The 19,042-nt window shown below is 46.0% G+C and overlaps 1 long non-coding RNA gene across 3 annotated transcripts in view; it reads right to left on the bottom strand.

The window, feature by feature from the left end:
- Window positions 1-12,765: 12,765 nt before the first annotated feature.
- Window positions 12,766-19,042, bottom strand: part of LOC134515165 (uncharacterized) — a 97,843-nt gene continuing 91,566 nt past the window's right edge. For all 3 annotated transcript variants that reach the window (XR_010070906.1, XR_010070904.1, XR_010070901.1), the window contains one exon: window positions 12,766-13,375. This is a non-coding gene — a long non-coding RNA (uncharacterized LOC134515165). The remainder of the gene's footprint in view (window positions 13,376-19,042) is intronic.

A 19,042-nucleotide genomic window follows, 5' to 3' on the forward strand; every position in this document is an offset into this window, starting at 1 on the left:
ACTAATAACAGAACCAGACATAAAACTCATAGTAATAAGGAGCAGCAGTAAACAAAAGGTTTACTATGTATTGCATACATTTATTATGTATTAATGTAATAGAGTATTTAAGTAAAATTGAAATAATTCTACTATTTATTTAATGGGGCAAAAAATACATAATTTAAGTTACTTACACATATTTAACAGTAATGGTAATTATCATTGATACTTATTTTTGGACAGATTTTACCACTTTCAGACATGTCACCCTCTTAAGGACACCAGATCTACTTCTATGAATAAGTCCTGCATATCGTGAGGGAGGCTGCAAATTCTTTAATAACACAGAAATGAATAATAATTTACAAAGACATAAGAAGACAAAGTCCTGATCGAAAGAAGCTCGTGTTCCCAGGTGTTTAGAGCCAATTTTCTGTTGTCCGTGAGCCCATTATCACCGAGATCTGTAAAGAACTGGGAATTCTGTCAGTCTTAGATTCAATCCTTATTTAATAATCCAACAATTAAAACAATCAAGCAGACCAAAATATAAAATTCATCAAGCGTTTTTACAGAATAAGAGTTGCCTCGTGATAAGTTGAGGTGTAGGACCTTACGGAATAACACGCTCTCGACGAACAGCAGGATAAAATTGTCACCGATTCATAAGCAGCAAAGAGGGGGCACAGAAAGACCAGAATATGTGGAAATACGGACAACCAGCACTATCTGTGCCTCTAGATTTTGGACAGGAGGCATTTGCTCCAATGCACTCGTTTATGGTGGGAGGCTTTTTCCTGCTCCTTTTCCTTGGGCTTTCCTGGGAGCGTGATCCTTCTAATCTCTTGCAGCAATAGCAGTATTTTAAAACAGGACTCGAAGTGCTGCAGCAGGGGAGGTGTCGGGGAGGCTGTTTGGCTGCTTGGCGTAGCCACGCTGTGCTCGGCCGGCGAGACGCTAACTCAGCTCCACGGCTTTGAGCCCGCCGAGCACGGGCCTTCCTCCTCTTCCTTCCCCCTCCTCGCCAGCCCTTGTGCCTCCCAGCTTGAAGTTTTCATATTCAAAATAAGGCTGCTTGCAATTGCAGCTGCATCTGCAGTCCCCGGGACACCTGCTCCCGGTAGCGCCAGCCCTTTGCTTTCTGTCCTTTGGGTGGCCTTCTGCGAAGCCGTACAGCCCATCTATGGCCCCCCCCACCCCCGGGGTTCTATTGTCACCCTTTGCTAACTGCAGGACACATTAAGGTGGCGCAATTCATTAAGCACGGCTTTCTATTTTGCTCTAAAACCTGAGCAATTACAGCAAGCAAAACAGCTGGGTAACGTACCATTGCTGTGGTTCTCACCCTCTGTTCTCGCCTTTTTTTTTTTTTTTTTTATTCATTTAATTCTTCATTAACAGATGACCGCACGAAACTGCCTGCGTGCCCTATGGCTGTAGCCCGTGTGTGCTGGCAGGTCACCATGTCCCATGGCAAGCTCCGGCCCTGATAGCCGCACCAAGGGCAGGTTTGGACACGGAGACGCACGATGTGAAAAGGAAAAGGGAAAGGGCATCTCCTGGGAAAGGTTTGCATTTTTGCCAGCTTTGCTTCGAATAATTAGCGCTGCTCGGGAATACAAGCCCCGCCATCAGTAGGGAGTTGTCTGGTTACACGCACTGAGGTTTTCCTCCACATCTGCCTGCAGCATCCCAGATCCCGATGCAACGCACCACTCTCCCGCACACAGCCTGGGGCTGCGCACACTTTGCCTGTGCAAATCAGGAAGCAAAAGCAGAAAAAAAAAGGCTGTTTACTTCAGAAAGGCAGACCTAAACGTTTTTCCACCTTCTCCCCTACCTGGTCACAGCCCCATCCTCGGAGCGAGGGCGAGAGGAGGGCTCCCGTGCAGTGGGATGTGCTGCAGGAAGGATGGGCATGACACAAATGTCTTCTCAATGGACAGCATCAGCACTACGTGCACGGCGCCATCGCACAGCCAGATGTGCCTGTGTCATACAGAAACTAGGTTAAATGAAAGGGGTGTAGCTCTGCGAACCTTCATTTCAGCATTGTTTCATAACTTATGGGTCAAGACCTGAAGGTTTTGTTCAGTTCTGGTCCTGGTACAAGTAGGGTACGTAGGTTTGTCCGAGTAAGAGCTAAGGCAGGAATGTGGGATATGGGCTGCTGTGAGGCAAAAAGATACCATCCTGGAAAATAAGCCTTATCAGCCTACAAGTGCTACTGTGTGTGTGTTTTGTTGTGGTTTTAGCTGCCACAATGAAGCCAGCCTTCCCAGAGGATGCGTCAGAGCCTCAATCCGTAAAGTTGCCAATATCCCACCTTGCCAACCACTCACAGTCTCCCTGTTACAAAAATAAATATTTCAAATAAAGCACAAGTTATCACATTGTGCTGTGGGCAGGTGATCCCCACCACCACCACCAGTGCAGGAGCAGTCTCCGTCTCCATCCGTCACCCCCCACATCCCTGGGCAGCGGTGGCTCTCGCATCCTCATTCTGCCCAGGGACAGGGACCACCTTCCCAAAAGCCACAATTAGCGACCTCCAGGGACTCAACGTGGCCCTGACATTAAAAATACCACTGCATTAAAAGATGTGGGAGAGCCGTGAGCCACCTGAACCGTAACTCCGGGCAGGTTATTCATGACTAACTCGCACACAGGCCAGATCTTACTCAGCAAGCCCGGGGCTGGGGCCTAGGCTGCACCTTCACACGCATTTCAGCCCGGCAAGAGTGAGAAATGGTGCTTTATTCCTTGTGGCAACGAAATGGTAAGCAGCTTTCTCTGGTGATATTGTACCCGCCGTGCTTTCGACAATCCCCATTTACGCCGGGAGAGCAGAGAGAGGGGGCTCGTGCGGCCCTGGGTCTGTCTGTAAAGGCAATATTGCCCTGAAAAAGGTGATCTAAAGTTTAACTGAACAGAATTTAATCTAAAAAAAAAAAACAAAACCCTTGCAGCGTTCAAAGCCAGTTTGCAATTACTAAACATCATTATTGGCATCTAATTTGCTGTTCCAACCATCAGGAGATACTCTCCCACCGACCTTCAGGTGGTGGATATGAGCCACGTCAGTAAATTGCTTTACGCTGTCTGTAAACTCAGGTTTTATTACAGGTGAGATATTTAAATGCTGCCTGTTCATGCTGAATGCCAATGACATTGTGTCGCAGTATTTGTTTTCCCATGTGTATCCGTAGTGCGGCCATCAGCACCAACTTTGGTTGTCATGGTTTGGGTTAGAGCTTTTCTTTGCTTTCCTCCTCCAAACTGTGCTCACTGGTACTAGTGGCGATTTAAAAACAAGCCCACCAGCACATCCAGAATATTGTCTCACCTCTGTACCTTCGTACCCTTCTTTTCCTTTCTGAAAACCTCCTGCTAAAATGCTGCTTAACACATCTAGAGAACAGGAGAAAATGAACATCGCCCGTTCGCGTTTGAAGCCCAAGTACCAACCAAAAAGATTCCACGATATTAAAAATGATGTTTACAATGTGATAACAGCATTTTCCCAGCGCCAATGGTACCCGTAATCATAAAAGCAAACACCTTGGGCCATCTCCATTGCGCACAGCGTACAGTATTGGTCCCAGGGGAGCGCGAGTCCTCCCGTGCTCGGCGGAGGAGCTCTGGTGTAACATATCCACTGACCCGCGCTTGAACCTACCACTTGCTGTTTTCCTCTTATAATCTAAATCTGGAAACGCGCTGTCTGGTCAGTAGCGCACTTACCAAAACCATTCAGCGAAATGCTCTAGATGCCATAAAAGCGTGCCTGCGCTTGCAGCGCCGGGGAAAAAACGGGCTTGTAAAATATCGCCCCCCGCGAGCGCCCGGCTCGTAGCCCCCCCACACACACACCCCACCACCACCGCCACCGCCACCACCCCCCGGGTATCGCAGGCGGCCCATGTGCTGCGGCGGAGGCACCTCTGTAACGCAGCCAGGCAGCAGCTGTGCGCATTGCAGACATTGTGGGTGGGTGGCTGGCTGGCTGCGCCCTCAACAGCTGTCCCCCCCGCCGCCACCGCCGCCGCCGCCCCGAGCCAGCGCCCCTTCTTCCTCAGCCAGAGCCGGTGTGGGAGCAGCCCCGTGGGAGCGGTTTTCCTCCTTGGTGGGGTTTTGTGGGATGCGGGCATCGCCACCAGCCTCCCCGCACAGGCAGAGCCCCAGCTGCAGCGTTCTCCTCTGGGTAATGCCACCAGCTACCAAAAAAAAAAAAAGACGGTGGACACCAACTATTTTGTGGACATATTTGTGTTTAAAAAAAAACAGGCAGTAAGCTGCAGCTTTGGAGTTTTGCCCTTTTTACTCCCCAGCTCTCGAAGTTTAGTCGGATCCATCCACTTTGGTGTGCCCGCATGTTTGCTGCCTTTCAGTAAATCCTGTGTGTAGACCCTGGTTGCGCTAAAGCCATGCAGATGTTTGTGACTTCAGCATTTTGGTAAAGGATGCTATTAATCCCTCCATAAACCTTCTTACCTTATGCCATTTGCGTAAGGAAAAGAGCCTTTAGTTTTTGTTTCCAAAAAGAAGTTCAAAAGCCTTCAGTTCCAGGTCTACTTGGTCTACCATCAGTGGAGGGATGCTCTTGGCCATGTTTGTAGAAGCCCCTGGCTCATGGTATGAGGGGGCTGAGGCAGGCCAACATCTCAGGAACATGAACCTTCAGAACTGCACCTTCTCACTGCACTTCAGAAACTGCTGGCAGGCCTTCAGAAGGCCTGGATGGCAGTGAACACGGAGGACGCCGGCGGTCGGAGGGAGTGAAGTGCGTGACCTCACCTAAAACCACCTGAAATCACTCTGCGTCTTTCTATTGACTTCAGTGATCTTTGCCTCCCTCCCTGAATGAGTAACAAGTGTCCCCACAGACTGGGCAAGCGAGATGCATGCACAGGCAGCCATAACAGTTTTAAAGCGCTTACTTATGTTCAGACACTTTTAACTTTCTAGAAGGGGCTGACACTCCCCGTGAGTCGCCAGGGGTTTGCTGCTGGCGTGTTTTCCAGTTTCGTAGCAGAATCCCCACCAGCCGTTTCAATCGGCCCTGTGAGAAGGGGCTATTTTTCAATGTGAAGTGGGTTTTTTTTTCAGGCTGTATATCCCATTGACACTTGAATAACTTCAAGCAAACTGCTGACTCTTCTTAAGCTGCAATGTGTCACTTAAAAGGATTTTAAGCAGGACCATACACTTTGCTCATTCTGATTAAAATGCTGGATTTTTTTTTAAAGCTGTAAAATACGCAGGAAATCACCAACTGCCCACGTGAAACCTTCCTTTTCCTCCCCAGGGTAACCGGAGGAGCTCTGCTGAATTTTCCATGCGGGTGATGCGCTCTGGCTGCAGAGGCAGGGCTGCGAGCCTTTCGGGCACAGGGGGTGGCAGGGGCTGGGCCCACAGAGACCTGAATCTTTGAGAGTATTTTGGAAGTACACAAAACACGAATGGAGAGCCTGGTTTTAAAAATAGCCTCTTCTTTACAACTGTCAATACCGAAACTCCAGCTCAAGACAGGGGGATTGCAGCGAAGCAAGAGAAAGTTAAGCAGCTTCAGGCAGGACTTGGAAACCAGAGCTCTAAGCTATTCATCAACATCTGACTAAAAAGAGAACGGGACTTCTTACAGGCTTAATGTCGTATTGAAGGGGATTTTTCTAGGCTTGGAAGAGCCAGGGAAGATGGAAAAATGAACAGGATTTTTGCAAATCCTTGTCTGAAGCTTTTTGAATTTTTTTTCACGCCACCTGTGGGAACAAACATGGCCTTTTTCTTTCCTCGCCCCGCATCTGGCTCAGTGGCTTTGGGTCAGCAGCCCCAAAGAGGGGTGGGCATAGGTTAGGTATCTGGGCCAGTTGATCAAGCCTTCCTCATTGCCTGGCTGAGGTCCCTTCTCAGTTGTCAGGATGCTCTACCTCACGCACAAACGCCCTTTAAAAGCAAACTGAAAAGGGGAAAGGGAAACTGAATTACACAAGGGATTTCTGTCCTGCTTCCTCCTTCTCACCAAGCAAAGAGGAGAGAGGGGCAGAAGAGAAAACATGCCTCAGAGGAGTCTCGGCAGATGCTTTTCTGCTGTCTCAAAACCCCCTTGGCATTTCCTGGTGCACTGAAGATATCTCAGAGCTCATCTCCAGCGGCAGCACAAGCACTGTGTGTCTCAGCCAGCCCGACACCCATGCACAGCTTCGTGATATTGGAGTTCCTCCACTTGAATAACAGCGAACAACAAGTCCTGGTACCCACGCTTCTCAGCAGGCCTTCAGGGCTTGGCGAGGGGGACTCGGGACCTCTTGGGAGACCTCTTTAACCTTTGAAAAAAACAATTAAGAAGCCAAAGGAGATAGGTAGATCTGCTGTTTCCAATGAGGCTGTGGACCGATGCTAAAAGCAAACCTAAATGATAAATTTCTTACTGTATAAAATCGTTAAATCCTACACTGTATGAAGCAGCGTACGCTAAGAAGTGTCCAGAAACAGTTATTTTCATTACCCACTGAGGACCATCTATCTAGCAACTGATAGACTTTGGAAGTTGTTTCATCAGCACTTGCCAGACACCCAGTTCTCTTATCAGACCTTTGCTCCCAGGGAGCGCGGGGCTGGGAGAGCCCTCCAATGCTCACGACTTCTTCTTGGATCACAATGAATTCTTTATATTTACAAAATCTTTATTAGCCTCTAGAGGCCCCAGATAAAGACAAAAGACCATAAAAATGTCCATAGGAGGTCAGACCAAAGGTCCCTCTAGCCCAATATCCCGTCTCTAACGCTGGCAATAGCAGATGCCTAGGGAAGAGTACAAGACCAGGGCAAGCCTATAATAAAACTACCATGATATACTCTGTCAACCTCCAGTGATTTGGAGGTCAGGGACTTCCTGACCCAGATATGGTATGTTTGTGTTTGAAGGCAGAGAAGGATTTGAACCTCTATTCCAAGCATTTGAATCCTACAGGAAAAAACACTTAACTCAGCTGGTGAGAAAAATAAATGTTCCCTGCAAATACAAAGCTGGTGGAAGCAGACCAAAAGTGCGTTTCCAAGCCCAAGTCATTACCTCCAAGAAAACAGCTTTCTGAGGCCAACGAGCTTTCTGAGGCTCCGGCTGCTCGATATTCCCAGGGCAGTGCTCACGCAGACCCCTTCTTCCTTCCAGCCGATGCCCCAGGAGAAAACAGGGAGGATGAGGAGCTCACAGCAACATGTAGGACCCGGGCATCCGAAGCCTTCCCATTCAATAATTTAATCAGATGCTGAAGGTTCTTCTTAGAAAGAATAGCAGATTGGGTAGGTGTTTCCTTCAGGCACCAGACCAAAATGGTATCTCATACCGGAATGTGGTGGGCAAGTTAATTATTTACTGGCCAGAGCACAGCTATCCCAGCTGCAGGTAATGCAAGGAAGTAGTTGCGATGTTAAAGTCGAGGGGTTATCAAGGGTGGCCCAAACATGGGCCAGATCATCAGGCAATGCCCACGGACTAGCCAGGATGTGCCGATAGCGCTCCAGGGCCACAGAGCCCCAGCAAAATGCTGCCACGCAGCGACCGGCAGCATTCGGACCCAGGTCACGAGGACAAGCCACCACAATAGGTCTCGGTAGCAGCAACAACAAAAAACAAGCGCGGGTCCCTCCGCCACATGAAAGGCTGCGCAAACATTCATTCCCCTGGAACATTTCTGCAGGGCCCCGGCGCTCACATGAAAGAACAACTGCGCTTCAGACCTACTCCACTTTTCTCTGTCAGCCACCACATCCCCTATTGAAATCATTTCCTGTTTTATTTTTAAGATTGCCGCTGTCATAAGCTGTTGCCCGCGTGGGGGTTGGGGTGGGAAGGTGGTATCTGCCCGGCCAGCACAGTCGTTGGCTGGACAAGGGGGTCAGCTCGGCGGCTGCTCGGCAAGAAGATGAGGTGGCAGAGGGAACACCGTGAGGACCAAGGGGAGGATGATGCTCATCACTTCATGGCATCTCTCCTGGAAAATCGAGGAAAACAGGCTTGATAGGACACAGGGAGAGAGCCTCATCCAGTGCTTTTGACTACGGAGACGATGCTTCAAATCCTTGTGGTGCAGGGAAAAAAAAAAGCCGTGAGGGAAAAGGGTACCTGTTTGAAGGTGAGTCCCTGTAACTGGAACAGAGATACAACATACAAATCCAGATTCTAGCAGCAAGAGTCACGGTCGGCACAGCCATCCCCACTCCTTACGGTAGGCATAGCAGAAAAAGTCAAAAAAGGGAACTTCCAACTGAAAATGGTGCTCAATGATACTGTTAAGCTACAACAGCTGCATTATTGCTAGTATTACCTTTGCCTCCGGGTCCCCGGTTCGTGTTCAGTTTACACTGGGATAAGTCTGTGGGGCCATCGTAGCCTCCCATGGATTTTTGAGGGGTTTTTGCCTTAAAAATATGTGAAGCGAGTAGCATAGCTTGAGTGAGGTGAGGGTCAGATCGGAAGGCAGAACTGAAATTAGTAACAACCCAGCTGCTGGAAATTATTTCGCAGACTCTGGAACAAACTACTCAGTTTCACTAGGGGCCACTGTGCAGCACAGGATCGGCCCTTTCCACAGGGCTGGTGAGAAGGGCCAGTGTCACATCACAGGCATGACTTGGGTTTGGTTTTTTTTTATGTTTTGGTGCAACAAATTGATTTGCAAGAAGCCAAAGATTTTTGCTCAAAGGAACTTTTTAAAAATTCACCAGCAATGCCTTTCCGCAGCCAGAATAACTGCAAAATTTCGCTTTTTTTTTTTTTTTTTTTTTTTTTAATGCCAGAACTCATGTAATTTTCATGGCTGTGAATCAGAACTTCTTCATTCTTGTGGCGTGTTTTTCACTTTTATGAACACTAATTTCACTACATTTTTAGAGTGGTGACTTTAGCCACAGCGTGGCTGCTGCTAAGTTCCCACGGCTACCAGTAGGACTTTTATGTGGGAAATCTGTGGGCAGCAGGGAGCCTCCCTGTTTGTATCAATATGAACTTCCCAAGCACATCAGACTGACGTTTTCTCAGCCCGAGAGTCGGCGCACACATGCTCTCACTTAGAGCACTCTTTTCCTAAGCTGAAGGACATGTGTGATCACTTTAGTTTCGACAGTTTTCTAGTAGGCCTTTTGCACACACAGAAATCCCGGGCAAATGAGGAGTTTTTTTCTCTTCAGCCAGCAGAAGCTCAATCCTACAAACTGCTGAGCGCCGGCTGTAAGGCACTAAGGGGCCCAAGCAAACTCCAGGAGATGTACGGAGCATCCTTCCAGCTTGCGTGCTCCATGCTTGCTTGGAGACCCTCTCAGCGCTGCGGAGGGACCCGTGTTCCCTCTCCACCATCAGAGACCAGGCTGTCGGTGCTGGCAGGTCACCATCGGCACAGCCGTCCCGCAAGAGTTTCCCAGCCTTTCACTCAGTGGCTACGCATTCCAGAGATGACCAGACACATAAACACATCTCTTGTACTTGCATACTGGAACACTTTCCGCAGCTGGGTAATAAGTCGAAGAGCACATTAAAAGCATATATATTTTCTCCCCCAAGCCAAAAGAAAGGAAAAAAAAAAGTTAATTTTTTTGTTCTCAGAACATAAAAATGCAGTGGGAGGGCAATGGGTGAATTGTATGGCTTCAGCTTTATTAGAGATAATATATTGCAGGGAAAAATCAGCTGTGGAGGGACACTGCGTTTAGTCAATGTTTAGAGAAGATCACACAAACACGACAGGACCACGCTCAGTGATCGCATCTCACCGTCGTTTCCTATTTGCAGAGCTGCAGCCACAGTAATTGTGGAAAGGTTTAAAGTCCATAATCACTAATGATGGACATCCGTACTCAGGTACACGAGGCACTGGGAAGCAGAAACCCTCAATCAATTGTTTATAGAATCATAGAATTGTTAGGGTTGGAAAGGACCTTAAAGATCATCTAGTTCCAACCCCCCTGCCACGGGCAGGGACACCTCCCACTAGATGAGGTTGCTCAAAGCCCCATCCAGCCTGGCCTTAAAAACTTCCAGGGATGGGGCTTCCACCACCCCTCTGGGCAACCTGTTCCAGTATCTCACCACCCTCATGGTGAAGAACTTCTTCCTAACGTCCAGTCTGAATCGACCCATCCCCTCTAGTCCTACCATTACCCGACATCCTAAAAAGTCCCTCACCAGCTTTCTTGTAGGCCCCCTTGAGATACTGGTAGGCCACAATAAGGTCTCCTCGGAGCCTTCTTTTCTCCAGACTGAACAAGCCCAAGTGGAGTAGAGGGGGAGAATCACCTCCCTCGACCTGCTGGCCACACTTCTCCTGATGCAGCCCAGGATACGATTGGCTTTCTGGGCTGCTAGTGCACACTGATGGCTCACTTTGAGCCTCTCGTCCACCAGCACCCCCAAGTCCTTTTCTTCAGGGCTGCTCTCAAGCCAGTCACTGCCCAGCCTATAGCGGTGCTTGGGATTGCCCCGACCCAGATGGAGGATCCTGCACTTGGTCTTGTTGAACTTCATGAGGCTGGCATGGGCCCACCTCTCCAGCCTGTCAAGGTCCCTCTGGATGGCATCCCTCCCCTCCAGCGTGTCAGCCGCCCCACACAGCTTGGTGTTGGCGGCAGACTTGCTGAGGGTGCACTGTATGCCACTGTCCGTGTCGCTGACGAAGATGTTAAACAAGGCCGGTCCCAGTACTGATCCTTGAGGGACTTCAGTCAAAAAGGCCAATTTCTTTGCCACTGAGAGATGCTCCAGCTTTGCATGAAGCTGAAGCCAAAAGAAATCATAGAATTGTAGAATCACAGAATGGTTTAAGTTGGAAGAGACCTTAAAGATCATCTCTTTCCAACCCCCCTGCCATGGGCAGGGACACCTCCCACTAGACCAGGCTGCTCAAAGCCCCATCCAGCCTGGCCTTGAACACCTCCAGGGATGGGGCATCCACAGCTTCTCTGGGCAACCTGTTCCAGTGTCTCACCACCCTCACAGTAAAGAATTTCTTCCTGATATCCAATATAAATCTACCCTCTTTCAGTTTGAAACCGTTACCCTGTGTCCTATCACTACACTCTCTGATAAAGAGTCCCTTCCCATCTGTCCTGTAGGCCCCCTTTAGGTACTGGAAGGCCGCTATAAGGTCTCCCCAGAACCTTCTCTTCCCCAGGCTGAACAACCCCAACTGTCTCAGCCTGTCCTCATAGCAGAGGTGCTCCAGCCCTCTCATCATCTTTGTGGCCCTCTTCTGGACCTGTTCCAACAGGTCCATGTCCTTCTTGTGCTGAGGACTCCAGAGCTGGATGCAGCACTCCAGGTGTGGTCTCACCAGAGCAGAGTAGAGGGGGAGAATCACCTCCCTCGATCTGCTGGCCACACTTCTTTTGATGCAGCCCAGGATACAGTTGGCTTTCTGGGCTGCAAGTGCGCATTGCCTGCTCATGTTGAGCTTCTCGTCCACCAAGTACTGATCCTTCAAAATGCTCACATTTTCGATCCCAAGTATCCAACTTCTTTATGAACCCATCCTTTGGCAGCCACTGCAACTTTCACTCTTCATACCTGGCTGCAGGTAAAATCCACATTACGCTGCACTGGGCATATTCTTCAACATCATGCCATGTGTCCCACATGGAGACAGGAACATTGTGAGATATCCTCCTCTTCAACTAGCAGTGAGAATGTCAACATATAATTTAGAGGGCTTGAAATGGAAAAGAAAATAAAAAGCTGAAGGTACTTTACTGTTGTTGCAGCCAGGATAGTCTAGGGCTTTAAGTGTGGTGAGGTTGTTGGAAAGAGGTAATATCTTTCCCGAGACCAACATATTTGGGGGAAAAATAAAATAACCTTCCTCCAGCTCAAAACTATCACCTCTCCCTACAAACCTTGGCAGTATTTGATCATTTTAGCATTTAATAGCCCTGCTAGGCTTTAAAGTTCTCCAATTTTGACTGCTAAAACCTGGAAACTGTTTCCCCAAGCAGGATGAGAGCGCAGCAGCGCGACAGCCGTGCTCACCGCAGGGTTGCAGCAGAAAAGGGAGCGCGTGCTCCACTGCTGAGCAAAGCACAGGGTCGAGCTGTCGCTTTGTGATCAGAGGGAACCCTGGACACGTCGAACGCCCACAACCTGGGGGGGCAGCGGGGAGAGGTACAGCCACCCCAGCCACTCACTCAACGGTGACTTTCGAGACGCTACGTTTTGGCAGTGCTTTATTTAAAAGATGACTTTTTTAGGAGCGGAAGCATTGGAGAGCACAGAGCAGAACTCAGCAGCTGTGAGGTGCACCAGGCAGATTTATCACAGAGGGTTCGTGTACTTCTCTGACATCAGGACCATTTTTTAATATATCTGTTAAAAGATGCATTGAGCCATCTGCAATCTCCCTTAGTCTCATTATCTCAGATAATGAGACCGGTAGCGCATCCCAGGCCTGTTTCAATCATCTTTCAGTGTAAGTCAGAAACATGTACACATATCACAGCTAAGGAAAAATTCCTGATGAAAATCCTCACCAATGGCAAACATAACCACTACTATAAGAACACCAAAAAGATTTCTCTGTCATCTATTTCTCTGTCATCTATATCTTAGCCCTGTTTTGTAAGGCAGTTTCAGTGTCTGTGTGTGCGCGTCTGAGCCTTTCCCCTTGGAAAAGTGGCTAAACTCCTTGGCCAAGGGAGCCAAAAGAGACAAGAATCTCAAAGTTACCAGCGTTTCTAAAAGCCGCTTGAAAATAATTGGCCAAATAGAAGAGAGGAGATCCATACGTGATCTCTACAAGCACTTGGACGGAAAGTGGGGCTGTGGTATGAACCTATATGTTATTATTATGTCCCCTGACACCTACTGTAGGGGGAAGGACCTATAACACTTCCACATGGAGAATGGCTTCAACACGAGTTTGTGCTCACCCGTTACACAAATCCACCGGGCTTCAGTAGTTCTGATGTTCGAGCGATTCCTTTCTGACATTAAGAGCATGCTCCTTTTCAGGGTACGGGGCGGGAGGTGGGGTTTTGCTGGGGACCTCAGGGCTGCGCCCCATTGAGTCAGCAGCCACCTAACCACTGACTCCTCGGCCTCAAATGACATCAATCCCACCAGGCGTCTGCGGGCAGGAGGCGTGTGTGGAGGTGACCCAAGTGGCAGGCTGGTGAGAGGGGCTGAAAAATGAGAAAAAGGGGAAGCAGCAAAAACAGGGTAGAAGAGAAGATGGAGGGATGCAGGAGGTCAGTACTTCGGTCTCGCTCTGCGAGACTTCTTGGTGACGAGTCATATGAAGGGAAAGTGGGTGTCTCTAGAGACATACTAAAGATGAGATTAACTCACCTACCAAATTCTCAGTCATCCTCCTCTTATAACCACTGCCAGGAAGTATGAATAACCGATCTAAATTTAAACAGAACAAAAAAGAAATTACTACACAGTGTGACTAGCCCACGAAAAAAACATGAATTTGCTCTCTTAATAATTAGAAGTGACCCAGCAAGTTTTCCAGAGCAATCATCTCTTGTTCATGGAATAAAAGGCTATCTTCACTGCCCATGTATGCAGAGTGTGCTGCATTATCTGCCCGGATGGTTGCATTATTTTGCCCGTTTGGATGAAATTACATTCTGTGAGAGTGACAAAGTCATTCCCCAAGTGCCAGTTATTTTTCTGCTTAGAAAATACCACGTCAAAATATTCCATTCATGGAAGAATAGAAATGCTTTAACTACCTACTTGCTCATATTTTGTAAATTACGGATGAAAAAAAAAGTTCATTGCCACTGCCAGCATGAGACGAATGTTTCACTGCATATGACAAGGGCTGGACAAAATTTCCACCGCAAGCCCATTCAAGTTCAACTTGGGACATGCCTTACAGACTTTTGTTTTTACTTTTTACTGTGCAGAATCAGTATACTCCTACAGCTCAGCTAGCGCTGTGTGTGCTCTGACCCTCAGATTTCTGGATATCTTCACCCTTGGACATTTTTAATGCATTTACTTCACTGAATATGAGAAATATCATGAATATCTGCATCTCAAGAGTTCTCCACCGGATAATGTCTGAAATGTAGCTCTCCGGGAGCTGTTTGGAGGAAGACTTCACCACTGTTAATCCCTTGGAGCTCAATTTCTTCACACAAGTCAGTGAGAGTAAATACTGTGCAAAATGAGTAACGGTGGCAGGAGTGAGTCTGCAGGCAAAACCCTTCATGAATCAAACTGTCCCCCAGCTGCCACATTAAATCGCGCATTAAATAGAGGTGAGATTGCACAAAGCCTATGAAGAGGGCTTCAGCTCATGAACGTCTGGGAGAGTTTTTCTCAAACATGAGTGTGGTCCCAAATCTGAAGTCCATTAAAGCCTTTCAGTCACTCCGGATTTGGCTTTAGGAAAGAAGGGCAGTCTCTGGTGTTGAGTTTGGCTACATGTATTGAAGCAACCCAAGCCATTGAATCCTTGGCGCTGCTGTGATGGGAACGAAAAAGGAAGCAGAGTTCTGAGAAATGTCACAAACCAGTTAACAGGAATTGAGCAAACTATCAAGCAATATGGAAAGAGGCTGGTTCCTCGAGATATGCCGCGTACAGCCATTTCGTTCATACAGCCTCTTTCGGCGCTCCAGTAATCAGGCCCATACATAAGGATGGTGCTACCGGACAAGAAAAAATATGATCTTTTACAATGTCCATAAGTTAAAGGCATAATGAAAGTAAAAAAAAAATGCGTGTTTTTGTTGCTTTATCACTGTGCACAACAACTCTTGACTAAAAATTAATAATGTATTGCTTTCCATACCTATATACTGAATCTCAACAAGTCTAACTTCACATTAAAATCGCTAGCCTTTGCCTTTTATCAGATAGAGAAAAGGGAAATTAGCACTCTCTTTTTCATGTTTCAGAACAAAAGTAGGAGCTTTGAAGTTCAGTATTTGTGAAAGAAACCGTCGTGACCTGTTAAAACAAGCTTTTGGTACTGAAAAGGTTAACTAATTTGGTTTCCCTGATAAGTTTATCTGTGATCAGAACTGAGTCATACAGAAAATACTCCTACAAGATTTGACCTTTTACTTGTATCCCACACTGAGATAATATTATACTTAAAATGGATATCAATAAGAACTTTGTTTTAAAAAGTATATTTAAAATAAATTACTTTTAAATAACAGAAACTGTTTTCAATTAGCCCTGTTAAAGGAAATCAACTAGAAAGTTATGTATGCTTTTTTATTTTCTTTATATAAATTATACCCAGGAGTCCTATGATAGCAGCACTGTACAAACTATGCACTACCTTTATATTTATTTCTTATCAAAATAAACTTAACAAATTAGATTTGTTTTTACAGCACTTTATATCCAATAATGACAATGTTGTATTGGTCCCAGGATAAAAACAATGAAAGTAGCAGCTGAATGGTATTTTTATTAAGAGTTAACAAAAATGTCTTGTGCAAACAGAGTGCATAAAGAAAATTAATTCCATAATTCCTCACGATGAAGGCGTCCTTCTCTTTTTTCTTTTTTTTCTCACAATATCAATCTCATTTGGAAAGATCATTTTGAGGGGAAAACTTTAAGTTTTAGCATTACTTACTCAGCAAAATGATATGGCTGAACTTAAACATTGCTGACTGCTAGGATTTAATATTAGGACCTGGCAAATGTTTTGATAACTTAATACTTTTTAAAAGAAAACTTGTTTGTTACTGAAGATTTTGGGAGCCCAGAAGAAATATAATCTAAAAAATAACAGAGCTAAAGATCCAAAGAGATGTTTCTTCTTTTTCCCGTTTTTTCCATTTCCTCTACCTTGAACGGGTTCCTCCATGCTAGCATTTTAGAGGCCTTTTTATTGGTGGCAGATTCAAATATCTCTGCGATATTCACCGTACAGCTCAGCAAGAGTCCACGTTTTCCTCCAGCAGTGGAAAAATGGCAGGGCTAATAGTCTGGGGTTTGTTACTAAAAATGAGTCCTTATACAAAAAAAAAAAATTAAAACATTGTTTAGAACATGTGGTTTGCTGCTATTAAGTTAACAGTGGAAAATCTCATTACTTTTAAAGTTAATTTTATTTTGTGGTGGGATTGTTCTCTAGGCTGAAGCAGATTTTCTCTTAAGCAGAGCCTCTAATCCTACCTTACAGTCTTCTGTTCAGCAAGTCACTCTTCGCATAGCTTGGCCAGATGCATTTTTTAAGTCAAAGTGCTGAATTAAAAGGAAAAAAAGAAGAAAAATAACTTTTTCCCACACGTGCCTCTGAGGCTCCTAGCAGGCACTCGTGTGCCATCTTCTCCAGCTCTTGCTCTGGAGTTTTCCAATAAAGATCGTGGGTTAAAGGTGCTCTTTGAGCAGTGCTAAGAAAGTTTCTAATGAAAGATTAGATGCTGCTGAGTGCTCTGATGGGGTGAATTAGAGGTTGGGCAAATTCTGACGGCAGCTCCACGCAGTAAGCACCGTGGAGAAGCAGAGGTGTAAGAAAGCTGGAACGCGGTTTGTTGGTCGAAGGGTTCTGAAAATCAACGTGGCCAACCAGAATAAAATAGAAGACTGTCAAGGTTTCCAGATCAGGTTTCTTTTCAAATTTTGGAAGCATCTAGTCTCACTTCTGACTTTCTATTGAGGCTATAATGATTTACAATAACACAGAACCAAATCTGCAATTTGAGGGGAAAATAACCCCAAGGCAGAAGCCTTGCTTACAGCTTGCGTGCTATACGTGCAAATATACATATCCTAGTTACAAGCTACTATGACTCAAACCTGAAACTCTCATGGTTTAAAATACCAAGTGAGATTCAGAGTCACATAATATTTGCGTTCCACCAACAGCCCAATGGGGTTTTTTTTCTGTAACATACGCTCACACCATATAAAATTCACTCTTGTGCAGAGGTGAGCCATTATATTGTAAATTCCACTCGCAATAGTCCTCCTGTAACTCAGTCTGTGAGCTGTGTTTCAACATACCCTTAAACCTTCAAACTCAGCCATTCCCCTTGCACTCTGCACTTCCCTACGTACTGGTTCACCACAAAAATTTGACATATGAATAAGCAAAATACATGCACGCAAGATCACAGATTATCTGATATTAGATATTTTTTTTTTAATTTTATTTTCTGAACATCACTCTAGTTCTTCTCAGCAAAGTTACCAAAGTCTGAGATCTACATCTAGAAGCTGACTCACTTAGCCCCACTGCTGCTGAGGCCTTGCTTCTCCGTCAGTGATAATTTTGGGAGCTCAGGAGTCCAAGCTCTCAATATTTTCTGGGAAAGGAGATGGATCAGCAAACAAAGGAGTCCTGACTGGTCTGAACTCATACACACTCAGCAACGCTGTGCTAAAAGTATCTCTCTCTCAGTGCAGTTCGTAGGTTTGTTTCAAGCCAGCGGCACTAAAATTTTACCAAAAAAAGTGAAAGCAGAGGAGAGGATTGTTCATTGCTTCACCGTAAAGAAGAGTACCTCGGGAGGAGGGGGCTGATCTTCACAAGGGCATGAGCACCTGCAGCTGCCACAGCAGCTAGGAAGAGCAGCAGGTGCTCTCAAACACCAGGCTTTGAACTTAAAAACACACGAATCCTTGGATGACCTCTCAGAGGTGAAGTAAGTGACTGCTGCCATTTTGGGCCTGGGTGCCATTTAGAGCATTATTAAGAGATTTAGGAAATGAGGTCAGAGCTGGATACAACTGTAAAGAAAATATACAGACTAGGATTTGGGTCTTACCCCCGACTCCCTTGTTTTACAGATGAACGAAGCTAAACGTAGCTAGCATGGGACTGAGAAAATTCCGTCTCTTGGCAGATGTCTGAAGTATCAGCTGAGACAGAGAGTGGGAGCACGAGACCTTGCTCTGACGGAGGGTGATGCTTTAGAGCTGCGGTGTTCATCTCTGCCACGGGGCAGTGAAACCACTGCGTTTTTGACAGCTCGCACGCGCCATTGAAAAGTGAACTTGCAAAAAGGGAATTATTTCAAGGGCTGAGTGAAACTAGCTTGCTCAGTTTGCAGAGTTTTTGTGTTAACTTTCTTACGTTTTGCTTCATACGGTTCTATACCCCAAGAGTTTTGCTCTGAGTTTTAGCTTCAAACAAAGCAAAACCGATTGTAAACCACCGTATTTTGATTTTTCAGGTTGAAACCGTATCTCAGCCAGAAAGTTTCAAAAGCCGAAGTGCAGAGTACTGGCAGCCTGGGGTTTAGCTCAGCACATTTTCAAGCTGTCAGACCGAGGGGCAGAGATGAGCTTTCCCTACATGCAGTGATGCTGAGACCCGGCTTTTCTTTGCAGTGCCATGTCTGCATGGCGCTTCTCATACTGACCCAATTTTATGTAGTGTCTTCCAGGAATAATAGGTGAAGCCGTCCCAGAGTTGTCGGATTAAACTAACACTACACAGTGGCAAATTAGCAATTGTTATTTTTAATAGATTTGTTTCTAGCTAGGTCCAATGAAATTATTATAAGGCTTTGCTTAAAGAGAAATCCGGAGATGCAGATAGCACTATTTACTGCTAAATGAATGCTCTTTGCTTACCGTTATCTTAACAGACACGACTTGTCAGAAGCAGTATGGTAGTTTCCAGAAACACCCTCCTGAAGGAAGCTTTGAAGAAACACCTACTTAAACGTACTTTTGTCCTTCATTTTATCCACTTTCCACGTTTATTTTCTTAGCAGCCCTTCAGCTCAGTGGTTAACACATTGGATTATCATTCTTACTCGCCACAGAAAATCATTTCTGCCTGACTTACAACAGCACTTATTATCATATTTCCATGGTCATCACTTAACTTTCCACTATATTAATAATCCAGCCCGATTTTACCTAGCAAGCAACCTAAACCCTCTAACTTGACAAAAATATTCCGTGCTTATTTCTCTTTCTAACCATCAAAGAAGGTCACTACAACGACTTTGGGTATCAGCATTTTTCCTGTGTGATTCACTTACACCAAGCAAACCCTCATTTTCCTTTTTTGAATTTCTGCTTAACCAATAGGATCAACAGGTCCCCTTCTCCGTGGGTGGTGATAATGTCAGTACACCA

Source organism: Chroicocephalus ridibundus, chromosome 1 (genome assembly GCF_963924245.1).
Source record: "Chroicocephalus ridibundus chromosome 1, bChrRid1.1, whole genome shotgun sequence".
In the NCBI taxonomy this organism is placed as follows: Eukaryota; Metazoa; Chordata; class Aves; order Charadriiformes; family Laridae; genus Chroicocephalus; species Chroicocephalus ridibundus.